The following is a 23,449-nucleotide window of genomic DNA, read 5'->3' as shown; positions in this document are numbered from 1 at the left end:
ATACCCTCCCATATCATTTCCCAGGAATACTCAACAAACTTATACCTCTGTAATTTGAGCACTCACTCTTATCCACTTTGCCTTTGTGCAATGGCACTATGCAAGCATTCCGCTAGTCCTCAGGCACCTCACCATGAGTTATACATACATGGAATAATCTTACCAACCAGTCAACAATACAATCACCCTCTTTTTTAATATATTCCACTGCAATACCATCCAAACCCGCCGCATTGCCGGCTTTCATCATCCACAAAGCTTTTTCTACCTCTTCTGTGTTTACCAAATCATTCTCCCTAACCCTCTCACTTTGTACACCACCCCGACCTAAAAACCCTATATCTGCCACTCTATCACGAAACACATTCAACAGACCTTCAAAATACTCACTCCATCTCCTTCTCACATCACCACTATTTATCACCTCCCCATTAGCCCCCTTCACTGATGTTCCCATTTGTTCCCTTATCTTACGCACTCCTTCCAAAACATCTTTTTATTCTCCCCAAAATATCTATATTCTATATTTATTTATTTTGCTTTGTCGCTGTCTCCCGCGTTTGCGAGATAGCACAAGGAAACAGGCGAGAGAATGGCCCAACCCACCCACATTCACTTTCTTTCTTTCAAACCATTTGCCATTTCCCGCGTTAGCAAGGTAGCGCCAAGAACAGAGGACTGGGCCTTTTTTGGAATATCCTCACCTGGCCCCCTCTGTTCCTTCCTTGGAAAAAAAAAAAAAAAAAAAAAAAACGAGAGGGGAGGATTTCCAGCCCCCCGCTCCCTCCCCTTTTAGACGCCTTCTATGACACGCAGGGAATACGTGGGAAGTATTCGTAATCCCCTATCCCCAGGGATAACCCACATACACATGTATATACATACACATCCACACACGCAAATATACATACCTATACAACTCAATGTATACATATATATATATATATGTATACACAAACAGACATATACATATATAGACATGTACATCATTCATACTGTCTGCCTTTATTCATTCCCATCGCCACCCCGCCACACATGGAATAACAACCCCCTCCCCCCTCATGTGAGCGAGGTAGCGCTAGGAAAAGACAACAAAGGCCCAATTCGTTCACAATCAGCCTCTAGCTGTCATGTAATAATGCACCGAAACCACAGCTCCCTTTCCAAATCTAGGCCCCACAGAACTTTCCATGGTTTACCCCAGACGCTTCACATGCCCTGGTTCAATCCACTGACAGCACGTCAACCCCGGTATACCACATCGTTCCAATTCACTCTATTCCTTGCACGCCTTTCACCCTCCTGCATGTTCAGGCCCCGATCACTCAAAATCTTTTTCACTCCATCTTTCCACCTCCAATTTGGTCTCCCACTTCTCCTCTTTCCCTCCACCTCTGACATATATATCCTCTTTGTCAATCTTCCCTGACTCATTCCCTCCATGTGACCAAACCATTTCAAAACACCCTCTTCTGCTCTCTCAACCACACTCTTTTTATTACCACACATCTCTCTTACCCTATTACTACTTACTCGATCAAACCACCTCACACCACATATTGTCCTCAAACATCTCATTTCCAGCACATCCACCCTCCTGTGCACAGCTCTATCCATAGCCTAAGCCTCACAACCATACAACATTGCTCGAACCACTATTCCTTCAAACATACCCATTTTTGCTTTCCGAGATAATGTTCTCAACTTCCACACATTCTTCAAGGCTCCCAGAATTTTTGCCCCCTCCCCCACCCTATGATTCACTTCTGCTTCCATGGTTCCATCCGCTGCCAAATCCACTCCCAGATATCTAAAACACTTCACTTCCTCCAGTTTTTCTCCATTCAAACTTACCTCCCAATTCACTTGACCCTCAACCCTCAACTTTGCTCTCTAAAATTTAATGATATTCTCTCACCCCAACTCTCATTTGCCTTCTTTTTCACCTCTTGCACCTTTCTCTTGACCTCCTGCCTCTTTTTTTTATACATCTACCAGTCATTTCCATTATTTCCATGCAAAAATCATCCAAATGCCTCTCTCTTCTCTTTCACTAATAATCGTACTTCTTCATCCCGTCACTCACTACCCTTTCTAATATGCCCACCTCCCACTCTTCTCATGCCACAAGCATCTTTTGCACAAGCCATAACTGCTTCCCGAAATACATCCCATTCCTCCCCCACTCCCCTTTCCTCCTTTGTTCTCACCTTTTTCCATTCTGCACTCAGTCTCTCCTGGTACTTCCTCGCACAAGTCTCTTTCCCAAGCTCACTTACTCTCACCACTCTCTTCACCCCAAAATTCTCTCTTCTTTTCTGAAAACCTCTACAAATCTTCACCTTCGCCTCCACAACATAATGATCAGACATCCCTCCAGTTGCACCTCTCAGCACATTAACATCCAAAAGTCTCTCTTTCGCACGCCTATCAATTAACTTGTAATCCAATAACGCTCTCTGGCCATCTCTCCTACTTACATACGTATACTTATGTATATCTCTCTTTTTAAACCAGGTATTCCCAATCACCAGTCCTTTTTCAGCACATAAATCTACAAGCTCTTCACCATTTCCATTTCCAACACTGAACACCCCATATACACCAATTATTCACTCAACTGCCATATTATTCACCTTTGCATTCAAATCACCCATCACTATAACCCGGTCTCATGCATCAAAACTACTAACACACTCATTCAGCTGCTCCCAAAACACCTGCCTCTCATGATCTTTCTTCTCGTGCCCAGGTGCATATGCACTAATAATCACCCATCTCTCTCCATTCACCTTCAGTTTTACCCATATCAATCTAGAGTTTACTTTCTTACACTCTATCACATACTCCCACAACTCCTGTTTCAGGATTAGTGCTACTCCTTCCCTTGCTCTTGTCCTCTCACTAACCCCTGACTTTACTCCCAAGACATTCCCAAACCACTCTTTCCCTTTACCCTTGAGCTTCACTTCACTCAGAGCCAAAACATCCAGGTTCCTTTCCTCAAACATACTACTTATCTCTCCTTTTTTCTCATCTTGGTTACATCCACACACATTTAGACACCCCAATCTGAGCCTTCGAGGAGGATGAGCACTCCCTGCGTGACTCCTTCTGTTTCCCCATTTAGAAAGTTAAAATACAAGGAGGGGAGGGTTTCTAGCCCCCTGCTCAAGTCCCCTTTAGTCGCCTTCTATGACACATGAGGAATGCATGACAAGTATTCTTTCTCTCCTATCCCTAGGGATAGAGGAGATATACTTATGTATATCTCTCTTTTTAAACTAGGTATTCCCAGTCACCAGTCCTTTTTCAGCACACAAATCTACAAGCTCTTCACTACTTCCATTTACAACACTGAACACCTCATGTACACCAATTATTCCCTCAACTGCCACACCACTCTTCTTTGCATTCAAATCACCCATCTCTATAACCCGGTCTCGTGCATCAAAACTGTTAACACACTCACTCAGCTGCTCCAATAATCACCCATCTCTCTCCATCCACTTTCAGTTTTACCCATATCAATCAAAAAAAAAAAATAATGAATAAATAAAATCAAAAATTCTTCTACACTCTAATATAGAAATCAAAGCAAATCCACCTCCACTACATTCAGTATTAAATCCAGAAACCAATTCAGATTCACCTTCAGCAAAATCAAAAGGAGTGTGATTAGTTTCAGCTAAACACAATGCCAACCATACTCCCTTTAAAGGCACAGTAAGTCACAAAAATCAAACCTTCTCTTGATATAATCTAAAAAACTCTAAATTAAGTCCTTCTGTCAAAAGTAAATATCTGAAACACCAAAGCTAAACTAACTTCATAAGAGATGGTTTGAGCTACAGCACATGAGCTTCCTAACAAAGAATATGTACTATTTGAAGATCATCCAACCATCATAACAGGGTAGACCCCCAATCTCAAACAACATAAAAAACAAAGCTCCTATATAAAAATTCATTATACCAAGCTCATCAGGCATAACAGACCATCCAACTAAAGAAACAGTTCAACTGAACACAGGAGATAAATAATATACAAAAAAATTAGACAAAGTTGGAAAGGTTTGTTCCTTAGAAAATAACTTCAAAGTATCAGAGAAAGGTTGCAAAATTCCAGCAATCCCCACATTACTAGGACCTTTGTGAATTTGTACATATCCTAAAACTTTTCGCTCTAACAAAGTTGCAAATGCTACAGCAACTAGTACACAAATAATAACTAACAAATATTTTAAAGCTGAAATAATAAAAATAATTGACATAACTTGTAACCAAAAATAAACAAGTTAGCATATTATCTATAGACATTAAATTCTATACAATTAGATCCTATATCTAATCCATAAATTCTGCCAAAGTAATATTCTATATCAAAAAATTATTTCAATTTCTATATCCTTTCATACAAAAAGAACTCAAATAATGTAAAGATGTGAAGGTCGAACAGACCTCCTTTAACAGCCCCTACGCCATTAAGGATCGTTAAGTCAACATCGAGGTCGCAAACCATTTTTTCTAAATGACTCTCAAAAAAAGATTATGCTGTTATCCCTAAAGTAACTTAATCTGGTTTCTCTGATAGAGGATTTTTATAGTTTTCAAAATAAAAATAATTAATTTTTATAAACAAAGCAGTTACTTATTATACTCCTGTCGCCCCAACAAAATATTCTAGTTTAATAACACCAAACATATAACTTATCTTTAAAATTCATTAGCCAAAATATATTTATTTATCATTTTGCTTTGTCGCTGTCTCCCGCGTTAGCGAGGTAGTGCAAAGAAACATATGAAAGAATAGCCCAACCCACCCACATATACATGTATATACATACACGTCCACAAAAACAAATATACATACCTATACATCACATATACATATATATACACACACACATATACATATATACACATGTACATAATTCATCCTGGTTGCCTTTATTCATTCCCATCGCCACCCCGCCACACATGAAATAAAAACACCCTCCCCCCCTCATGTGGGTGAGGTAGCGCTAGGAAAGACTACAAAGGCCACATTCATTCACACTCTGTCTCTAGCTGTCATGTAATAATGCACTGAAACCACAGCTCCCTTTCCACATCCAGGCCCCACAGAACTTTCCATGGTTTACCCCAGACGCTTCACATGCCCTGGTTCAATCCATTGACAGCACGTCGACCCCGGTATACCACATCGTTCCAATTCACTCTATTCCTTGCACGCCTTTCACCCTACTGCATGTTCAGGCCCCGATCACTCAAAATCTTTATCACTCCATCTTTCCACCTCCAATTTGGTCTCCCACTTCTCCTCATTCCCTCCACCTCTGACACATATATCCTCTTGGTCAATCTTTCCTCACTCATTTTCTCCATGTGACCAAACCATTTCAAAACACCCTCTTCTGCTCTCTCAACCACACTCTTTTTATTTCCACACATCTCTCTTACCCTATTATTACTTACTCGATCAAACCACCTCACACCACATACTGTCCTCAAACATCTCATTTCCAGCACATCCACCCTTCTCCGCACAGCTCTATTCATAGTCCACGCCTATAAACCATATAACATTGTTGGAACCACTATTCCTTCAAACATACCCATTTTTGCTTTCCAAGATAACGTTCTCGACTTCCACACATTCTTCAACGCTCCCAGAACTTTCGCCCCCTCCCCCCACCCTATGATTCACTTCCGCTTCCATGGTTCCATCCGCTGCCAAATCCACTCCCAGATATCTAAAGCACTTCACTTCCTCCAGTTTTTCTCTATTCAAATTTACCTCCCAATTGACTTGTCCCTCAACCCTACTGTACCTAATAAGCTTGCTCTTATTCACATTTACTCTCAGCTTTCTTATTTCACACACTTTCCCAAACTCAGTCACCAGCTTCTGCAGTTTCTCACAGAAATCAGCCACCAACGCTCTATCATCAGCAAACAACAATTGACTCACTTCCCAAGCTCTCTCATCCACAACAGACTGCATACTTGCCCCTCTTTCCAAAACTCTTGCATTCACCTCCCTAACAACCCCATCCATAAATAAATTAAACAACTATGGAGACATCACACACCCCTGCCACAACCTACTTTCACTGAAAACCAATCACTTTCCTCTCTCCCTACACGTACACATGCCTTACATCCTTGATAAAAACTTGGTGTGGGAACACCATATATTCTTAATACCTTCCACAGAGCATCTCTATCAACTCTATCATATGCCTTCTGCAGATCCATAAATGCTACATACAAATCCATTTGCTTTTTTAAGTATTTCTCACATACATTCTTCAAAGCAAACACCTGATCCACACATCCTCTACCACTTCTGAAACCACACTGCTCTTCCCCAATCTGATGCTCTGTACATGCCTTCACCCTCTCAATCAATACCCTCCCATATAAATTCCCAGGAATTCTCAACAAACTTATACCTCTGTAATTTGAGCACTCACTTTCATCCCCTTTGCCTTTGTACAATGGCACTATGCAAGCAACCCTCCAATCCTCTGGCACCTCACCATGAGTCATACATACATTAAATAACCTTACCAACCAGTCAACAATACAGTCACCCCCTTTTTTAATAAATTCCACTGCAATACCATCCAAACCCACTGCCTTACCGGCTTTCATCTTCCGCAAAGCTTTTACTACCTCTTCTCTGTTTACCAAATCATTCTCTCTAACCCTCTCACTTTGCACACCACCTCGACCAAAACACCCTATAACTGCCACTCTATCATCAAACACATTCAACAAACCTTCAAAATACTCATTCCATCTCCTCACATCACCACTACTTGTTATCACCTACCCATTAGCCCCTTCACTTAAATTCCCATTGATTCCCTTGTGTTGTGCACATTATTTACCTCCTTCCAAAACATCTTTTTATTCTCCCTAAAAATTAATGATACTCTCTCACCCCAACTCTCATTTACCCTCTTTTTCACCTCTTGCACCTTTCTCTTGACCTTCTGCCTCTTTCTTTTATACATCTCCCACTCATTTGCATTATTTCCCTGCAAAAATTGTCCAAATGCCTCTCTCTTCTCTTTCACTAACAATCTTACTTCTTCATCCCACCACTCACTACCCTTTCTAATCTGCCCATCTCCCACGCTTTTCATGTCGCAATCATCTTTTGCGCAAGCCATCACTGCTTCCCTAAATACATCCCATTCCTCCCCCACTTCCCTTATGTCCTTTGTTCTCACCTTTTTCCATTCTGTACTCATTCTCTCCTGGTACTTCCTCACACAAGTCTCCTTCCTAAGCTCACTTACTCTCACCACTCTCTTCATCCCAACATTCTCTCTTCTTTTCTGAAAACCTCTATAAATCTTAACCTTCGCCTCCACAAGATAATGATAAGACATCCCTCCAGTTGCACCTCTCAGCACATTAACATCCAAAAGTCTCTCTTTCGCGTGCCTATCAATTAACACGTAATCCAATAACACTCTCTGGCCATCTCTCCTACTTACATATGTATAGTTATGCATATCTCTCTTTTTAAACTAGGTATTCCCAATCACCAGTCCTTTTTCAGCACATAAATCTACAAGCTCTTCACCATTTCCATTTACATCACTGAACACCCCATGTACACCAATTATTCCCTCAACTTCCACATTACTCACCTTTGCATTCAAATCGCCCATCACTATAACCCTGTCTTGTGCATCAAAACTACTAACACACTCACTCAGCTGCTCCCAAAACACTTGCCTCTCATGATCTTTCTTCTCATGCCCAGGTGCATATGCACCAATAATCACCCATCTTTCTCCATCCACTTTCAGTTTTACCCATATCAATCTAGAGTTTACTTTCTTACACTCTATCACATACTCCCATATATGCACCAGTAATCACCCAACTTTCTCCAACCACTTTCAGTTTTACCCATATCAATCTAGAGTTTACTTTCTTACACTCTATCACATACTCCCGCCACTCCTGTTTCAGGAGTAGTGCTACTCCTTCCCATGCTCTTGTCCTCTTGAGCTTCGTTTCACTCAGAGCCAAAACAACCAGGTTCCTTTCCTCAAACATACTACCTATCTCTCCTTTTTTCTCATCCTGGTTACATCCACACTTTTAGACACCCTAATCTGAGACTTCGAGGAGGATGAGCACTCCCGCGTGACTCCTTCTTGTGTTTCCCCTTTTAGAAAGTTAAAATACAAGGAGGGTAGGGTTTCCAGCCCCCCCCGCTCCCGTCTCCTTTAGTCGCCTTCTACGACACGTGAGGAATAAGTGGGAAGTATTCTTTCTCCCATTCCCAGGGATAACCAAAACATAAAGAATTTATAGGGTCTTATCGTTCCCCATTTTATTTAAGCCTTTTCACTTAAACGTAAATTTCAAAGTTTACAATAGAGACAGTTAATTTCTTGTTCAGCTTTTCATACCAGTCCCCAATTAAAGGACAAATTGTTATGCTACCCTGGCACGGTCACACGACCATGGCCGTTAAATTAAACATCACTGGGCAGGCTAGGCTATAAATATTCATAAAGACATGTTTTTGATAAACAGACAGAAATTCTACTTGACGAATTCCTTTATTGTACCTTAAATTCAAAAAAGATGATTTTTATCTAAACATTTCATCATAAAGACAATTTTACTAATAAAATCATTATTCCTAATAAAATAACATTTTCTTACAAAAATTTCATATTACAAAACAACAGTTATATAAATACTAAATATAAATAGTTTTAGTTAGAACGCTTTACTAACATAGCTAAGCTTAGTCTAAGTCTTACTCTAAGCTTAGTCAAAATAAATCAAATTGTATTACTTTATATTTCACTCAGTTAACCAGAAGCTTTCTCCTCCAATTATTTACCTAAATTAACAATTTTACATTTGGACAAAATTAAATTTTTTTCTGAAATAACAAGATATTAAAAGACTCATCTGGCATTTCACCACTAAAAACTTATTAAAATCTTATTTACTACTAGGACAACTCTAATTTTTTAGCTATTCTTTTTTCAGGAATCCTAATCTATATAGAAGTTTTTAAGTCTCACTGATACAAAAAGATGTAAAAATCTGTAAGATCCTCTGTTCATCATAGTGGAAGACTATGGTGCTTTTCATCAGAAATCCAATTTGACATCCAGGTTTTGGTGAATTCTTGGAGATGAAGAACCATGGAACTTTATGATATGTTGGAATTCCTATATCTCTATTAACCTCAAAGGGAAAAAGGGAGTCAGAAGAGGGCAAAGACTTCAGTAACTCCACCTGCTCAAAATCATTCAGTGAGCTTACTATTGCTGAGAATTCAAGGGACAGAAAGTTGTTTTAAGGTTAGCCCTAACACTCATCTGATGAGTTCTATCATCCACATAGGCAGATGTTCAAGGATATTTTCCAGGATGATAAGCAGGATGATAAACAACCAAAGAATTGGAAGGTTAATGGTCTCCAAGTGAAATAATGCTTAGCTTGAAGTAAAGGAACTCTGTTCTACTTCTAAGGATGGAAACAGTAATTCAACATATCACAGGATCCATTTTGTTGAAGATGCAAATCTTTAACTGAAAACCCTGAACATTTACTCCTTAGTTGTCCTAAACTCTATCAAAAGACAAACATACAACTTCACCCCACTTTCTGATATTGGTCCCACCCAGTAGATGTGGCTAACTTCCTGTACACTGTGGGAGCTCTACAGAAGGGGTTGCTTGGGCAGGAAGGCAAAAAAGGCAAAATACACCTGCAAGTAGTTACAATGTAAGCAAGTCATCATTTTTGGCAAGACTGCAATATCTTCAAAGCAGAGGAAGGACAGCATTCTCACTCCAAAAGAGTCCATCGTTTCTCTGCTCCTCATTGGAAAACAAATGATGAGTGAATTCTGAAGTAAAAACTGAAAGATACCAAATTAAAGAGGAAATCTAAAAAGTGATCTCGGACAGCAACATCATGGACATGACAGGGGAATAACCCAACTCAAGTATGTCTTAATGAAACAAGATGTAAAAAAAAGAGGGCAAAATGCATAAGAAATAAGTACAAATAAAGTCTAAAATATATCAATTTCATACCATAAAAGAAAAAACTTACTTTGCATATCTAGCCGGTAAACTTGCAGAAATTCCACTGAATTTAGCTGGAAGAGACTCCTCCTGCTAGGTGAGCTACTAGAATTACTACTGAATGCTCCTAGTGGTTAAGTGACTTGAAATGTTGGGCACCACTACTCCATTAACTTTTTCTACCACAATCTTACTGTTTTCTTGTTGACTTGAAGAAAAGCTGGCTTTTTAAGACTTAATTGAACCCTCCATACTGAAAGTAAACAAAATAATTCATTAGACAATTAATGCGAGTCTCAAATGGTACAAATCCTGTATTGGATATTCATGTCTAAGATGGGACTAAAGAAAATCTATGAAAATGTAAATCACTGATCAAGACACATCAAAAAATGAATAACCTAACAGCTATGAAAACCATCAAAATATAGATCTATATCATTAGATTATGACAGTTTACTACACTGTCACGAAACTTCGCAAAACTACAAGTCCCAATCCTATGTTAATTGACAGGTGAAATCATATAACCCTTAAACTCATCTTAAATTTCAATAATCTTTTTTCAATAACAAAGAAAATGATCATTCCTTAGCAACAACCTCAAAAGAATTCATTCAAGAGTGTATCCTCCAAAACCCAGACACCCTGAATGCCTGAATACCAGTCTCGATAACCAGGACATTTTGAAGACATGATGGTTTGGGGGTTTTCTCTGGGCTATGGGATGGTGTGACCCATTGGAGAAGGCTCCTCTGATATGCAATCTTTGTTCCCTTCCACTAAGATCATCTGCTATCCACTGAAGAAGTTTTCTTCCTTAATGTTGCCAGGTGATCCATCTTTTTAATCAGCCTCCCGTGTGGTACAGTGTCACATGCTTTCTGGCAGTCCAGATACTAATGTTTCACCCAGCCTTCTCTTTTGTCAAAGACAGAGCTCACTCTCTTACAGAAATCCAAGAGGTTTGTTATACATGACCTCCTTCCCTTCAAATTATGTTGTCTTGTACTCAGATAATTTTCCCCTCTACGAAAGTCATCCATTTGCTTTCTCAATATCTGCTGCAGAAACTTACAAAGCACAATACTCAATGAGCAAAAAATATCTATGAAAGCGAGAACAGTGGAATTAAATGCATTTTAATTCTGCCTGGGATCAACAGATGGCACTAATCACCAATGTGCTTGTCGTCTGTTTGTTTACACAAACTTTGCCGCAAGATTTAAGAAATGTAAAGATGAGCAGAAGAGAACATCAGTGTGCAGTTTGCAAACAACAGAAAATAGATAATCCGGAACTTGTTTTTCACATTTTTCCAAAGGATAAAGAAAGGTATGTATGACATTAAATATATTCATATATTATCATGCTTTGTCGCTGTCTCCCACGTTAGTGACGTTGCACAAGGAAACAAACGAAAGAATGGCCTAACCCACCTACATACACATGTATATACATACACGTCCACACACACACATATACATACCTATACATCTCATTGTATACATATATATATACACACAGACATATACATATATACACATGTACATAATTCATACTGTCTACCCTTATTCATTCCCATCACCATCCCACCACATATGAAATGAAAACCCCCTCCCCCGCATGAGCGCGAGGTAGCGCTAAGAAAAAACAACAAAGGCCACATTCGTTCACACTCAGTCTCTAGTTCTCATGTATAATGCACTGAAACCACAGCTCCCTTTCCACACCCAAGCCCCACAAAACTTTCCATGGTTTACCCGAGACGCTTCACAAGCCCTAGTTCAATCCATTGACAGAATGTCGACCCCAGTATACCACATCATTCCAATTCACTCTATTCCTTGCACGCCCTTCACCCTCCTGCATGATCAGGCCCCCATTGATCAATATCTTTTTCACTCCATCCTTCCACCTCCAATTTGGTCTCCCACTTCTCCTCGTTCCCTCCATCTCTGACAAATATATCCTCTTTGTCAATCTTTCCTCACTCATTCTCTCCATGTGACCAAACTATTTCAATACACCCCCTTCTGCTCTCTCAAACACACTCTTTATATTACCACACATCTCTCTTACCCTTTCCTTACTTACTCGATCAAACCACCTCATACCACATATTGTCCTTAAACATCTCATTTCCAACACATCCACCCTTCTCCGCACAACCCTATCTATAGCTAATGCCTCGCAACCATAAAACATTGTTGGAACCACTATGCCTTCAGACGTACCCATTTTTGCTTTCCAAGATAACGCTCTCGCCTTCCACACATTCTTCAATGCTCCCAGAACCCCTGCTGCAAACTGACTCACTGAGAACCAATCACTCTCCTCTCTTCTTACTCGTGCACATGCCTTACATCCTCAATAAAAACTTTTAATTGCTGCTCGCAATTTGCCTCCAACACCATGTACTCTTAATACCTTCCACAGAGCATCTCTATCAACTCTATCATATGCCTTCTCCAGATCCATAAATGCTACATACAAATCCATTTGCTTTTAAAAGTATTTCTCACATACATTCTTCAAAGCAAACACCTGATCCACACATCCTCTACCACTTCTGAAACCACACTGCTCCTCACCAATCTGATGCTCTGTACATGCCTTCACCCTCTCAATCAATACCCTCCCATATAATTTCCCAGGAATACTCAACAAACTTATACCTCTGTAATTTGAGCACTCATCTTTATCCCCTTTGCCTCTGTACAATGGCACTATGCATGCATTCTGCCAATCCTCAGGCACTTCACCATGAGCCATACATACACTGCATATCCTCACCAACCAGTCAACAACACAGTCACCCCCATTTTTAATAAATTCCACTGCAATACCAATCCAAACCCGCAGCCTTGCCCGCTTGCATCTCCGCAAAGCTTTCACTACCTCTTTTATGTTTACCAAACCATTCTCCCTAACCCTTTCACTTCGCACACCACCTCGACCAAAACACCCTATATCTGCCACTCTATCATCTAACACATTCAACAAACCTTCAAAATACTCACTCCATCTCCTTATCACATCACCACTACTTGTTATAATCTCCCCATTAGCCCCTTTCACCGATGTTCCCATTTGTTCTCTTGTCTTACGCATTTTATTCACCTTCTTGCATAACATCTTTTTATTCTCCCTAAAATTTAATGATACTCTCTCACCCCAACTCTCATTTGCCCTCTTTTTCACATCTTGCACCTTTCTCCCAGTCATTTGCACTATTTCCTTGCAAAAATTGTCCAAATACCTCTCTCTTCTCTTTCACTATTAATCTCACTTCATCCCACCACTCACTACCCTTTCTCATCTGCCCACCTCCCATGTTTCTCATACCACAAGAATCTTTTGTGCAAGCCATCACTACTTCCCTACATACATCCCATTCATTCCTCACTCCCCTTACATCCTTTGGTCTTACCTTTTTCCATTCTGCACTCAGTCTCTCCTGGTACTTCCTTACACAAGTCTCCTTCCCAAGCTCACTTACTCTCACCACTCTCTTCACCCCAACATTTTCTCTTCTTTTCTGAAAACCTCTATAAATCTTCACCTTTGCCTCCACAACATAATGATCAGACATCCCTCCAGTTGCACCTCTCAGCACATTTTAACATCCAAAAGGCTCTCTTTCACGTGCCTATCAATTAACATGTAATCCAATAATGCTCTCTAGCCATCTCTCCTACTTACATATGAATACTAATGTATATCTCTCTTTTTAAACCAGGTATTCCCAATCACCAGTCTTTTTTCAGCACACAAATCTATAAGCTCTCACCATTTCCATTTACAACACTAAACACATGTACACCAATTATTCCCTCAACTGTCACATTACTCACCTTTGAATTCAAATCACCCATCACTATAACCTGGTCTCATGCATCAAAACTGCTAACACATTCACTCAGCTGCTCCCAAAACACTTGCCTCTCAAATACTTCTTCTAATACCCAGGTGCATAGGCACCAATAATCACCCATCTCTCTCCATCCACTTTCAGTTTTACCCATTTCAATCTAGAGTTTACTTTCTTACACTCCATCACATACTCCCACAACTCCTGTTTTAATAGTAGTACCGCTCCTTCCTTTGCTCTTGTTCCTCTCACCAACCCCTGACTTTACTCCTAAAACATTCCCAAACTACTCTTCCCCTTTACCCTTGAGCTTCGTTTCACTCAAAGCCAAGAAATCCAGGTTACTTTCCTCAAGCATACTACCTATCTCTCCTTTTTTCTCATCTTGGTTACATTCACACACATTTAGGCACCCCAATCTGAGCCTTCGAGGAGGATGAGCACTCCCCACGTGACTCCTTCTTCTGTTTCCCTTTAGAAAGTTGAAACACAAGGAGGGGAGGGTTTCTAGCCCTTCGCTCCCATCCTCTTTAGTCGCCTTCTACGACATGCAGGGAATGCGTGGTAAGTATTCTTTCTCCCCTATTCCCAGGGTTAGGACTTTATATATATATGAACAAATAATATCTAAGGGTGACTTTAAACACAATGTGCAAGAAATTCAAGCTGCAGCTGGGCAGCTGAAGTAAAAACCAACCTATAACAACAGGACATCTTTCTTTTAGGTTAGTGTTTTGGGAGCAGCTGAGTGAGTGTGTCAGCAGTTTTGGTGCACAAGACCAGGTAATACTGATAGGTGATTTAAATTTCTGCGCAAAGGTGAGTAATGTGGCAGTTGAGGGTCTAACTGGTGTATATGGGGTATTCAGTGCTGTGAATGGAAATGGCAAAGAGCTTGTGGATTTGTGTGCTGGAAAGAGACTGGTGACTGGGAATACCTGTTTTAAAAAGAGAGATATACACAAGTAAACGTATGTGAGTGGGAGAGATGGTTAAAGGGCATCATCAGATTATGGTAATTGATAGGCATGTAAAAGAGAGACTTTAGGATGTTAAAGCAGTGAGAAGGGGCAGTTGGTGGGATGTCTGACCACTATCTTGTGGAGGTGAAGGTGAAGATTTGTAAAGGCTTTCAAAAAAGAAGAGAGAATGTCAGGGGGAAGACAGTGGTGAGAGTAAGTGAGCTTGGAAAAGAGACTTGTGTGACGAAGTACCAGGAGAGATTGAAAGTAAAACTGCAATTTGTGAGCAAATAATGTGAGGGGAGTGGGTGAGGAATGGGATGTATTTTAGGAAGTAGTGATGGCAAGTGCATAAGAAAGGTGGGAGGTAGGAAGATTAGAAAGGGAAGTGAGTGGTAGGATGAAGTCAAGATGTTACTGAAAGAGAAAAGAGAGACATATGGACGTTACTTGCAAGGAAGGAGTGCAAATAACAGGGAGATGTATAAGATAAAGCAGCAGGAGGTCAAGAGGAAGGTGCAAGTGGTGAAAAAGAGGGCAAATGAGAGTTGGGGCAGAAAGTATGACTAAACTTCAGGGAGAACGAAAAGATGCTTTGGAAGGAGGTAAATAACTTGCATAAGACAAGAGAACAAATAGGAACATCACTGAAGGGGGCAAGGGGGGTTGTGATAACAGGTGGTGATGAAGTGATGAGGAGATGAGGCAAGTATTTTGAAGGTTTGTTGAATATTTTTGATGATAGATTGGCAGATGTAGGGTGTTTTGGTCAGAGAGGTGTGCGAAGGGAGAATCAGGGAGAGTGGTTTGGTGAGGAGAGAAGAGTTGGTGAAAGCCTTGAAGATGAAATCCAGCAAGGATGTGAGTTTAGATAGTATTGCAGTTGAATTCACTAACAGAGGAGGTGACTGTGCTGTTTATTGGTTGGTAAGGATATTCAATGTATGTATGGATCATGGTGAAGTGCCTGAGGATTGGTGGAATGCATGTATAGTGCCACTGTACAAAGGCAAAGGGGATAAAGATGAGTGAGTATTCCTGGAAAATTGTATGAGAGGGTATTAATTCAAAGAGTGAAGGCATTTACAGAGCATCAGACTGGGAAGGAGCAATGTGGTTTCAGAAGTGGTAGAGGATGTGTGGATCAGGTGTTTGCTTTGAAGTATGCATGTAAGGAATACTTGGAAAAACAAGATGGATCTAAGGATCAAGAGGAGGCATACGATAAGGTTGATAGAGATGATTTGTGGAAGGTCTTAAGAGTATATGGTGTTGGAGGTAAGCTGCTAGTAGCAGAGACGTTTTTATCAAGGGTGTAAGGCAAGTGTACGAGTAGGAAGAGAGGAGAGTGATTGGTTCTCAGTGAAGGTCGGTCTGTGGCAGGGGTGTGTGATGTCCCCTTGGTTGTTTAATTTGTTTTTGGATGGGGTGATTAAGGAGGTAAATGCAAGAGTTTTGGAGAGAGGGGAGAGTATGTAGTCTGTTGGGGATGAAAGGATGTATGTATATGTATGTACATGTGTATATGTGTAAGTATGTATATGTGTATATGTTGATTTTTTTTTTTTTTTGCTTTGTCGCTGTCCCCCGCGTTTGCGAGGTAGCGCAAGGAAACAGACGAAAGAAATGGCCCAACCCACCCCCATACACATGTATATACATACGTCCAAACACGCAAATATACATACCTACACAGCTTTCCATGGTTTACCCCAGATGCTTCACATGCCCTGATTCAATCCACTGACAGCACGTCAACCCCGGTATACCACATTGATCCAATTCACTCTATTCCTTGCCCTCCTTTCACCCTCCTGCATGTTCAGGCCCTGATCACACAAAATCTTTTTCACTCCATCTTTCCACCTCCAATTTGGTCTCCCACTTCTCGTTCCCTCCACCTCCGACACATATATCCTCTTGGTCAATTTTTCCTAACTCATTCTCTCCATGTGCCCAAACCATTTCAAAACACCCTCTTCTGCTCTCTCAACCACGCTCTTTTTATTTCCACACATCTCTCTTACCCTTACGTTACTTATTCGATCAAACCACCTCACACCACACATTGTCCTCAAACATCTCATTTCCAGCACATCCATCCTCCTGCGTACAACTCTATCCATAGCCCACGCCTCGCAACCATACAACATTGTTGGAACCACTATTCCTTCAAACATACCCATTTTTGCTTTCCGAGACAATGTTCTTGACTTCCACACATTCTTCAAGGCTCCCAGGATTTTCGCCCCCTCCCTCACCCTATGATCCACTTCAGCTTCTATGGTTCCATCCGCTGCCAGATCCACTCCCAGATATCTAAAACACTTTACTTCCTCCAGTTTTTCTCCATTCAAACTTACCTCCCAATTGACTTGACCCTCAACCCTACTGTACCTAATAACCTTGCTCTTATTCACATTTACTCTTAACTTTCTTCTTTCACACACTTTACCAAACTCAGTCACCAGCTTCTGCAGTTTCTCACATGAATCAGCCACCAGCGCTGTATCATCAGCGAACAACAACTGACTCACTTCCCAAGCTCTCTCATCCCCAACAGACTTCATACTTGCCCCTCTTTCCAAAACTCTTGCATTCACCTCCCTAACAACCCCATCCATAAACAAATTAAACAACCATGGAGACATCACACACCCCTGCCGCAAACCTACATTCACTGAGAACCAATCACTTTCCTATATATGTACATGTATATGTATGGATATGTAAGTGTATGTGCATGCACATATATATGTGTGTATATGAGTGGATGGGCTTTCTTCATTTCTTTCTTGGCACTACCTCCCTGACACAGGAAATGGTGATCAAGTATCATAAAATTCATAACTACATATATGCCATTATTACATCAATTGTTTGGTGCACTTGTAGTATCCTAAGAGACAGTATAAAATATATCATATAATCCTATTTGTTCCGACTAGTAATTTGCAAGGCTTGCAACCTTATGATTTTCTGAGAAGAAAGATATATATGTGCATTTCAACGTATACATATATATATATAAATATATACACAAACCCTGGGGATAGGGGGGAAAGAATACTTCCCACGCATTCCTCACATGTCGTAGAAGGCGACTAAAGGGGACACGAACGGGGGCCAGAAACCCTTCCCTCCTTGTATTTTGACTTTCTAAAAGGGGAAACACAAGAAGGAGTCACGCGGGGAGTGCTCATCCTCTTCGAAGGCTCAGATTGGGGTGTCTAAATGTGTGTGGATGGAACCAAGATGAGAAAAAAGGAGAGACAGGTAGTATGTTTGAGGAAAGGAACCTGGATGTTTTGGCTCTGAGTGAAACGAAGCTCAAGGGTAAAGGGAAAGAGTGGTTTGGGAATGTATTGAGAGTGAAGTCAGGGGTTAGTGAGAGGACAAGAGCAAGGGAAGGAGTAGTAATACTCCTGAAACAGGAGTTGTGGGAGTATGTGATAGAGTGTAAGAAAGTAAATTCTAGATTGATGTGGGTAAAACTGAAAGTTGATGGAGAGAGATGGGTGATTATTCGTGCATATGCACCTGGGCTTGAGAAGAAAGATCATGAGGCAAGTATTTTGGGAGCAACTGAATGAGTGTGTTAGTGGTTTTGATGCACAAGACCAGGTTATAGTAATGGGCGATTTGAATGTGGCAGTTGAGGGAATAATTGGTATACATGGGGTGTTCAGTGTTGTAAATGGAAATGGTGAAGAGCTTGTAGATCTATGTGCTCAAAAAGGACTGGTGATTGGGAATACCTGGTTTAAAAAGCGAGATATACATAAGTATACATATGTAAGTAGGAGAGATGGCCAGAGAGCGTTATTGGATTACGTGTTAACTGATAGGCATGCAAAAGAGAGACTTTTGGATGTTAATGTGGTGAGAGGTGCAACTGGAGGGATATCTGATCATTATCTTGTGGAGGCGAAGGTAAAGATTTGTAACGGGTTTTCAGAAAAGAAGAGAATGTTGGGGTGAAGTGAGTGGTGAGAGTAAGTGAGCTTGGAAAGGAGACTTATGTGAGGAAGTGCCAGGAGAGACAGAGAAAAGAATGGAAAAAGGTGAGAACAAAGGAGGTAAGGGGAGTGGGGGAGGAATGGATGTATTTAGGGAAGCAGTGATGGCGTTCACAAAAGATGCTTGTGGCACGACAAGCATGGGAGGTGGGCAGATTAGAAAGGGTAGTGAGTGGTGGGATGAAAAGGTAAGATTATTAGTGAGAGAGAAGAGAGAGGTATTTGGACGATTTTTGCAGGGAAAAAATGCAAATCAGTGGGATATGTATAAAAGAAAGACTTAGGAGGTCAAGAGAAAGGTGCAAGAGGTGAAAAAGATGGCAAATGAGAGTTGGGGTGAGAGATTATCATTAAATTTTAGGGAAAATAAAAAGATGTTTTGGAAGGACGTAAATAAAGTGCGTAACACAAGGGAGCAAATGGGAACTTCAGTGAAGGGGGCTAATGGGGAGGTGATAACAAGTAGTGTTGATGTGAGAAGGAGATGGATTGAGTATTTTGAAGGTTTGTTGAATGTGTTTGATGATAGAGTGGCAGATATAGGGTGTTTTGGTCGAGGTGGTGTGCAAATTGAGAAGGTTAAGGAAAATGATTTAGTAAACAGAGAAAAGGTAGCAAAAGCTTTGCGGAAGATCAAAGCCGGCAAGGCAGCAGGTTTGGATGGTATTGCAGTGGAATTTATTAAGAATATTAAAAAAGAAGGTGACTGTATTGATGATTGGTTGGTAAGGTTATTTAATGTATGTATGATTCATGGTGAGGTGCCTGAGGATTGGCGGAATGCTTGCATAGTGCCATTGTACAAAGGCAAAGGGGATAAGAGTGAGTGCTCAAATTACAGAAGTATAAGTTTGTTGAGTATTCCTGGGAAATTATATGGGAGGGTATTGATTGAGAGGGTGAAGGCATGTACAGAGCATCAGATTGGGGAAGAGCAGTGTGATTTCAGAAGTGGTAGAGGATGTGTGGATCAGGTGTTTGCTTTGAAGAATGTATGTGAGAAATACTTAGAAAAGCAAATGGATTTGTATGTAGCATTTATGGATCTGGAGAAGGCATATGATAGAGTTGATAGAGATGCTCTGTGGAAGGTATTAAGAATATATGGCGTGGGAGGCAAATTGTTACAAGCAGTGAAAAGATTTTATCAAGGATGTAAGGCATGTGTACGTGTAGGAAGAGAGGAAAGTGATTGGTTCTCAGTGAATGTAGGTTTGCGGCAGGGGTGTGTGATGTCTCCATGGTTGTTTAACTTGTTTATGGATGGGGTTGTTAGGGAGGTGAATGCAAGAGCTTTGGAAAGAGGGGCAAGTATGCAGTCTGTTGTGGATGAGAGAGCTTGGGAAGTGAGTCAGTTGTTGTTCGCTGATGATACAGCGCTGGTGGCTGATTCATATGAGAAACTGCAGAAGCTGGTGACTGAGTTTGGTAAAGTGTGTGAAAGAAGGAAGTTAAGAGTAAATGTGAATAAGAGCAAGGTTATTAGGTACAGTAGGGTTGAGGATCAAGTCAATTGGGAGGTAAGTTTGAATGGAGAAAAACTGGAGGAAGTAAAGTGTTTTAGATATCTGGGAGTGGCTCTGGCAGCAGATGGAACCATGGAAGTGGAAGTGAATCATAGGGTGGGGGAGGGGGGCGAAAGTTGTCGGAGCCTTGAAGAATGTGTGGAAGTCGAGAACATTATCTCGGAAAGCAAAAATGGGTATGTTTAAAGGAATAGTGGTTCCAACAATGTTGTATGGTTGTGAGGCGTGGGCTATGGATAGAGTTGTGCGCAGGAGGGTGGATGTGCTGGAAATGAGATGTTTGAGGACAATATGTGGTGTGAGGTGGTTTGATCGAGTAAGTAATAATAGGGTATGAGAGATGTGTGGAAATAAGAAGAGTGTGGTTGAGAGAGCAGAAGGTGTTTTGAAATGGTTTGGTCACATGGAGAGAATGAGTGAGGAAAGATTGACCAAGAGGATATATGTGTTAGAGGTGGAGGGAACGAGGAGAAGTGGGAGACCAAATTGGAGGTGGAAAGATGGAGTGAAAAAGATTCTGAGTGATCGGGGCCTGAACATGCAGGAGGGTGAAAGGCGTGCAAGGAATAGAGTGAATTGGAACAATGTGCTATACTGATGTCGATGTGCTGTCAATGGATTGAACAAGGGCATGTGAAGCATCTGGGGTAAATCATGGAGAGTTCTGTGGGGCCTGGATGTGGAAAGGGAGCTGTGGTTTCGGTGCATTATTACATGACAGCTAGAGACTGAGTGTGAACGAATGTGGCCTTTGTTGTCTTTTCCTAGCGCTACCTCGCACACATGAGGGGGGAGGGGGTTGTTATTCCATGTGTGGCGAGGTGGCGATGGGAATAAATAAAGGCAGACTATGAATTTTTTTTTTTTTTTTCTTTTTTGCTTTGTCGCTGTCTCTCGCGTTTGCAAGGTAGCGCAAGGAAACAGACGAAAGAAATGGCCCAACCCACCCCCATACACATGTATATACATACACGTCCACACACGCAAATATACATACCTACACAGCTTTCCATGGTTTACCCCAGACGCTTCACATGCCCTGATTCAATCCACTGACAGCACGTCAACCCCGGTATACCACATCGATCCAATTCACTCTATTCCTTGCCCCCCTCTCACCCTCCTGCATGTTCAGGCCCCGATCACGCAAAATCTTTTTCACTCCATCTTTCCACCTCCAATTTGGTCTCCCACTTCTCCTCGTTCCCTCCACCTCCGACACATATATCCTCTTGGTCAATCTTTCCTCACTCATTCTCTCCATGTGCCCAAACCATTTCAAAACACCCTCTTCTGCTCTCTCATCCACGCTCTTTTTATTTCCACACATCTCTCTTACCCTTACGTTACTTATTCGATCAAACCACCTCACACCACACATTGTCCTCAAACATCTTATTTCCAGCACATCCACCCTCCTGCACACAACTCTATCCATAGCCCACGCCTCGCAACCATACAACATTGTTGGAACCACTATTCCTTCAAACATAGCTGTTTTTGCTTTCTGAGATAATGTTCTCAACTTCCACACATTCTTCAAGGCTCCCAGGATTTTCGTCCCCTCCCCCACCCTATGATTCACTTCCACTTCCATGGTTCCATCCGCTGCCAGATCCACTCCCAGATATCTAAAACACTTTACTTCCTCCAGTTTTTCTCCATTCAAACTTACCTCCCAATTGACTTGACCCTCAACCCTACTGTACTTAATAACCTTGCTCTTATTCACATTTACTCTTAACTTTCTTCTTTCGCACACTTTACCAAACTCAGTCACCAGCTTCTGCAGTTTCTCACATGAATCAGCCACCAGCGCTGTATCATCAGTGAACAACAACTGACTCACTTAGCAAGCTCTCTCATCCCCAACAGACTTCATACTTGCCCCTCTTTCTAAAACTCTTGCATTCACCTCCCTAACAACCCCATCCATAAACAAATTAAACAACCGTGGAGACATCACACACCCCTGCCGCAAACCTACATTCAATGAGAACCTATCACTTTCCTCTCTTCCTACACGTACACGTGCCTTACATCCTCGATAAAAACTTTTCACTGCTTCTAACAACTTGCCTCCCACACCATATATTCTTAATACCTTCCACAGAGCATCTCTATCAACTCTATCATATGCCTTCTCCAGATCCATAAATGCTAAATACAAATCCATTTGCTTTTCTAAATATTTCTCACATACATTCTTCAAAGCAAACACCTGATCCACACATCCTCTACCACTTCTGAAACCACACTGCTCTTCCCCAATCTGATGCTCTGTACATGCCTTCACCCTCTCAATCAATACCCTCCCATATAATTTACCAGGAATACTCAACAAACTTATACCTCTGAAATTTGAGCACTCACTCTTATCCCCTTTGCCTTTGTACAATGGCACTATGCACGCATTCCGCCAATCCTCAGGCACCTCACCATGAGTCATACATACATTAAATAACCTCACCAACCAGTCAACCAGTCAATGAATTATGTACATGTGTATATATGTATATGTCTGTGTGTGTATATATATGTGTACATTGAGATGTATAGGTATGTATATTTACGTGTGTGGACGTGAATGTATATACATGTGTATGTGGATGGGTTGGGCCATTCTTTTGTCTGTTTCCTTGCACTATCTCGCTAATGCGGGACACAGTGACAAAGCAAAATAAATAAATAAAATAAACATACACAAACTTATACATATATACATATGTACATATTCATGCATGCTACCTTCATACATTCCCGCCACCTCCCCACCATACATGAAATGGCACCCCCTCCCGCGTATGCATGTGAAGTTGCACTAGGTAAAGGCAGCAAAGGCCACATTCGTTCACACTCAGTCTCTAGATCTCATGTGTAATACACCAAAACCACAGCTCCCTTTCCACATCCAGGCCCAACAGAACTTTCCATGGTTTACCCCGGACACTTCACATGCCCTGGTTCAATCCATTGACAGC

The 23,449-nt window shown here is 41.1% G+C and overlaps 1 long non-coding RNA gene and 1 pseudogene across 6 annotated transcripts in view; both read right to left on the bottom strand.

The window, feature by feature from the left end:
- The window catches only part of LOC139751138 (NADH-ubiquinone oxidoreductase chain 1-like), a 198,260-nt pseudogene extending 193,739 nt beyond the window's left edge, over positions 1-4,521 (bottom strand).
- A 4,058-nt stretch (positions 4,522-8,579) lies between these two features.
- The window catches only part of LOC139751381 (uncharacterized), a 59,456-nt gene continuing 44,586 nt past the window's right edge, over positions 8,580-23,449 (bottom strand). For all 6 annotated transcript variants that reach the window (XR_011713334.1, XR_011713338.1, XR_011713337.1 and 3 more), the window contains 2 exons: positions 10,116-10,340; positions 8,580-9,918 (listed from right to left, as the gene is read on the bottom strand). This is a non-coding gene — a long non-coding RNA (uncharacterized lncRNA). The remainder of the gene's footprint in view (positions 9,919-10,115; positions 10,341-23,449) is intronic.

Source organism: Panulirus ornatus, chromosome 11, assembly GCF_036320965.1.
Source record: "Panulirus ornatus isolate Po-2019 chromosome 11, ASM3632096v1, whole genome shotgun sequence".
Lineage (NCBI taxonomy): Eukaryota > Metazoa > Arthropoda > Malacostraca > Decapoda > Palinuridae > Panulirus > Panulirus ornatus.
This window is presented reverse-complemented; position numbering and strand designations above follow the sequence as displayed.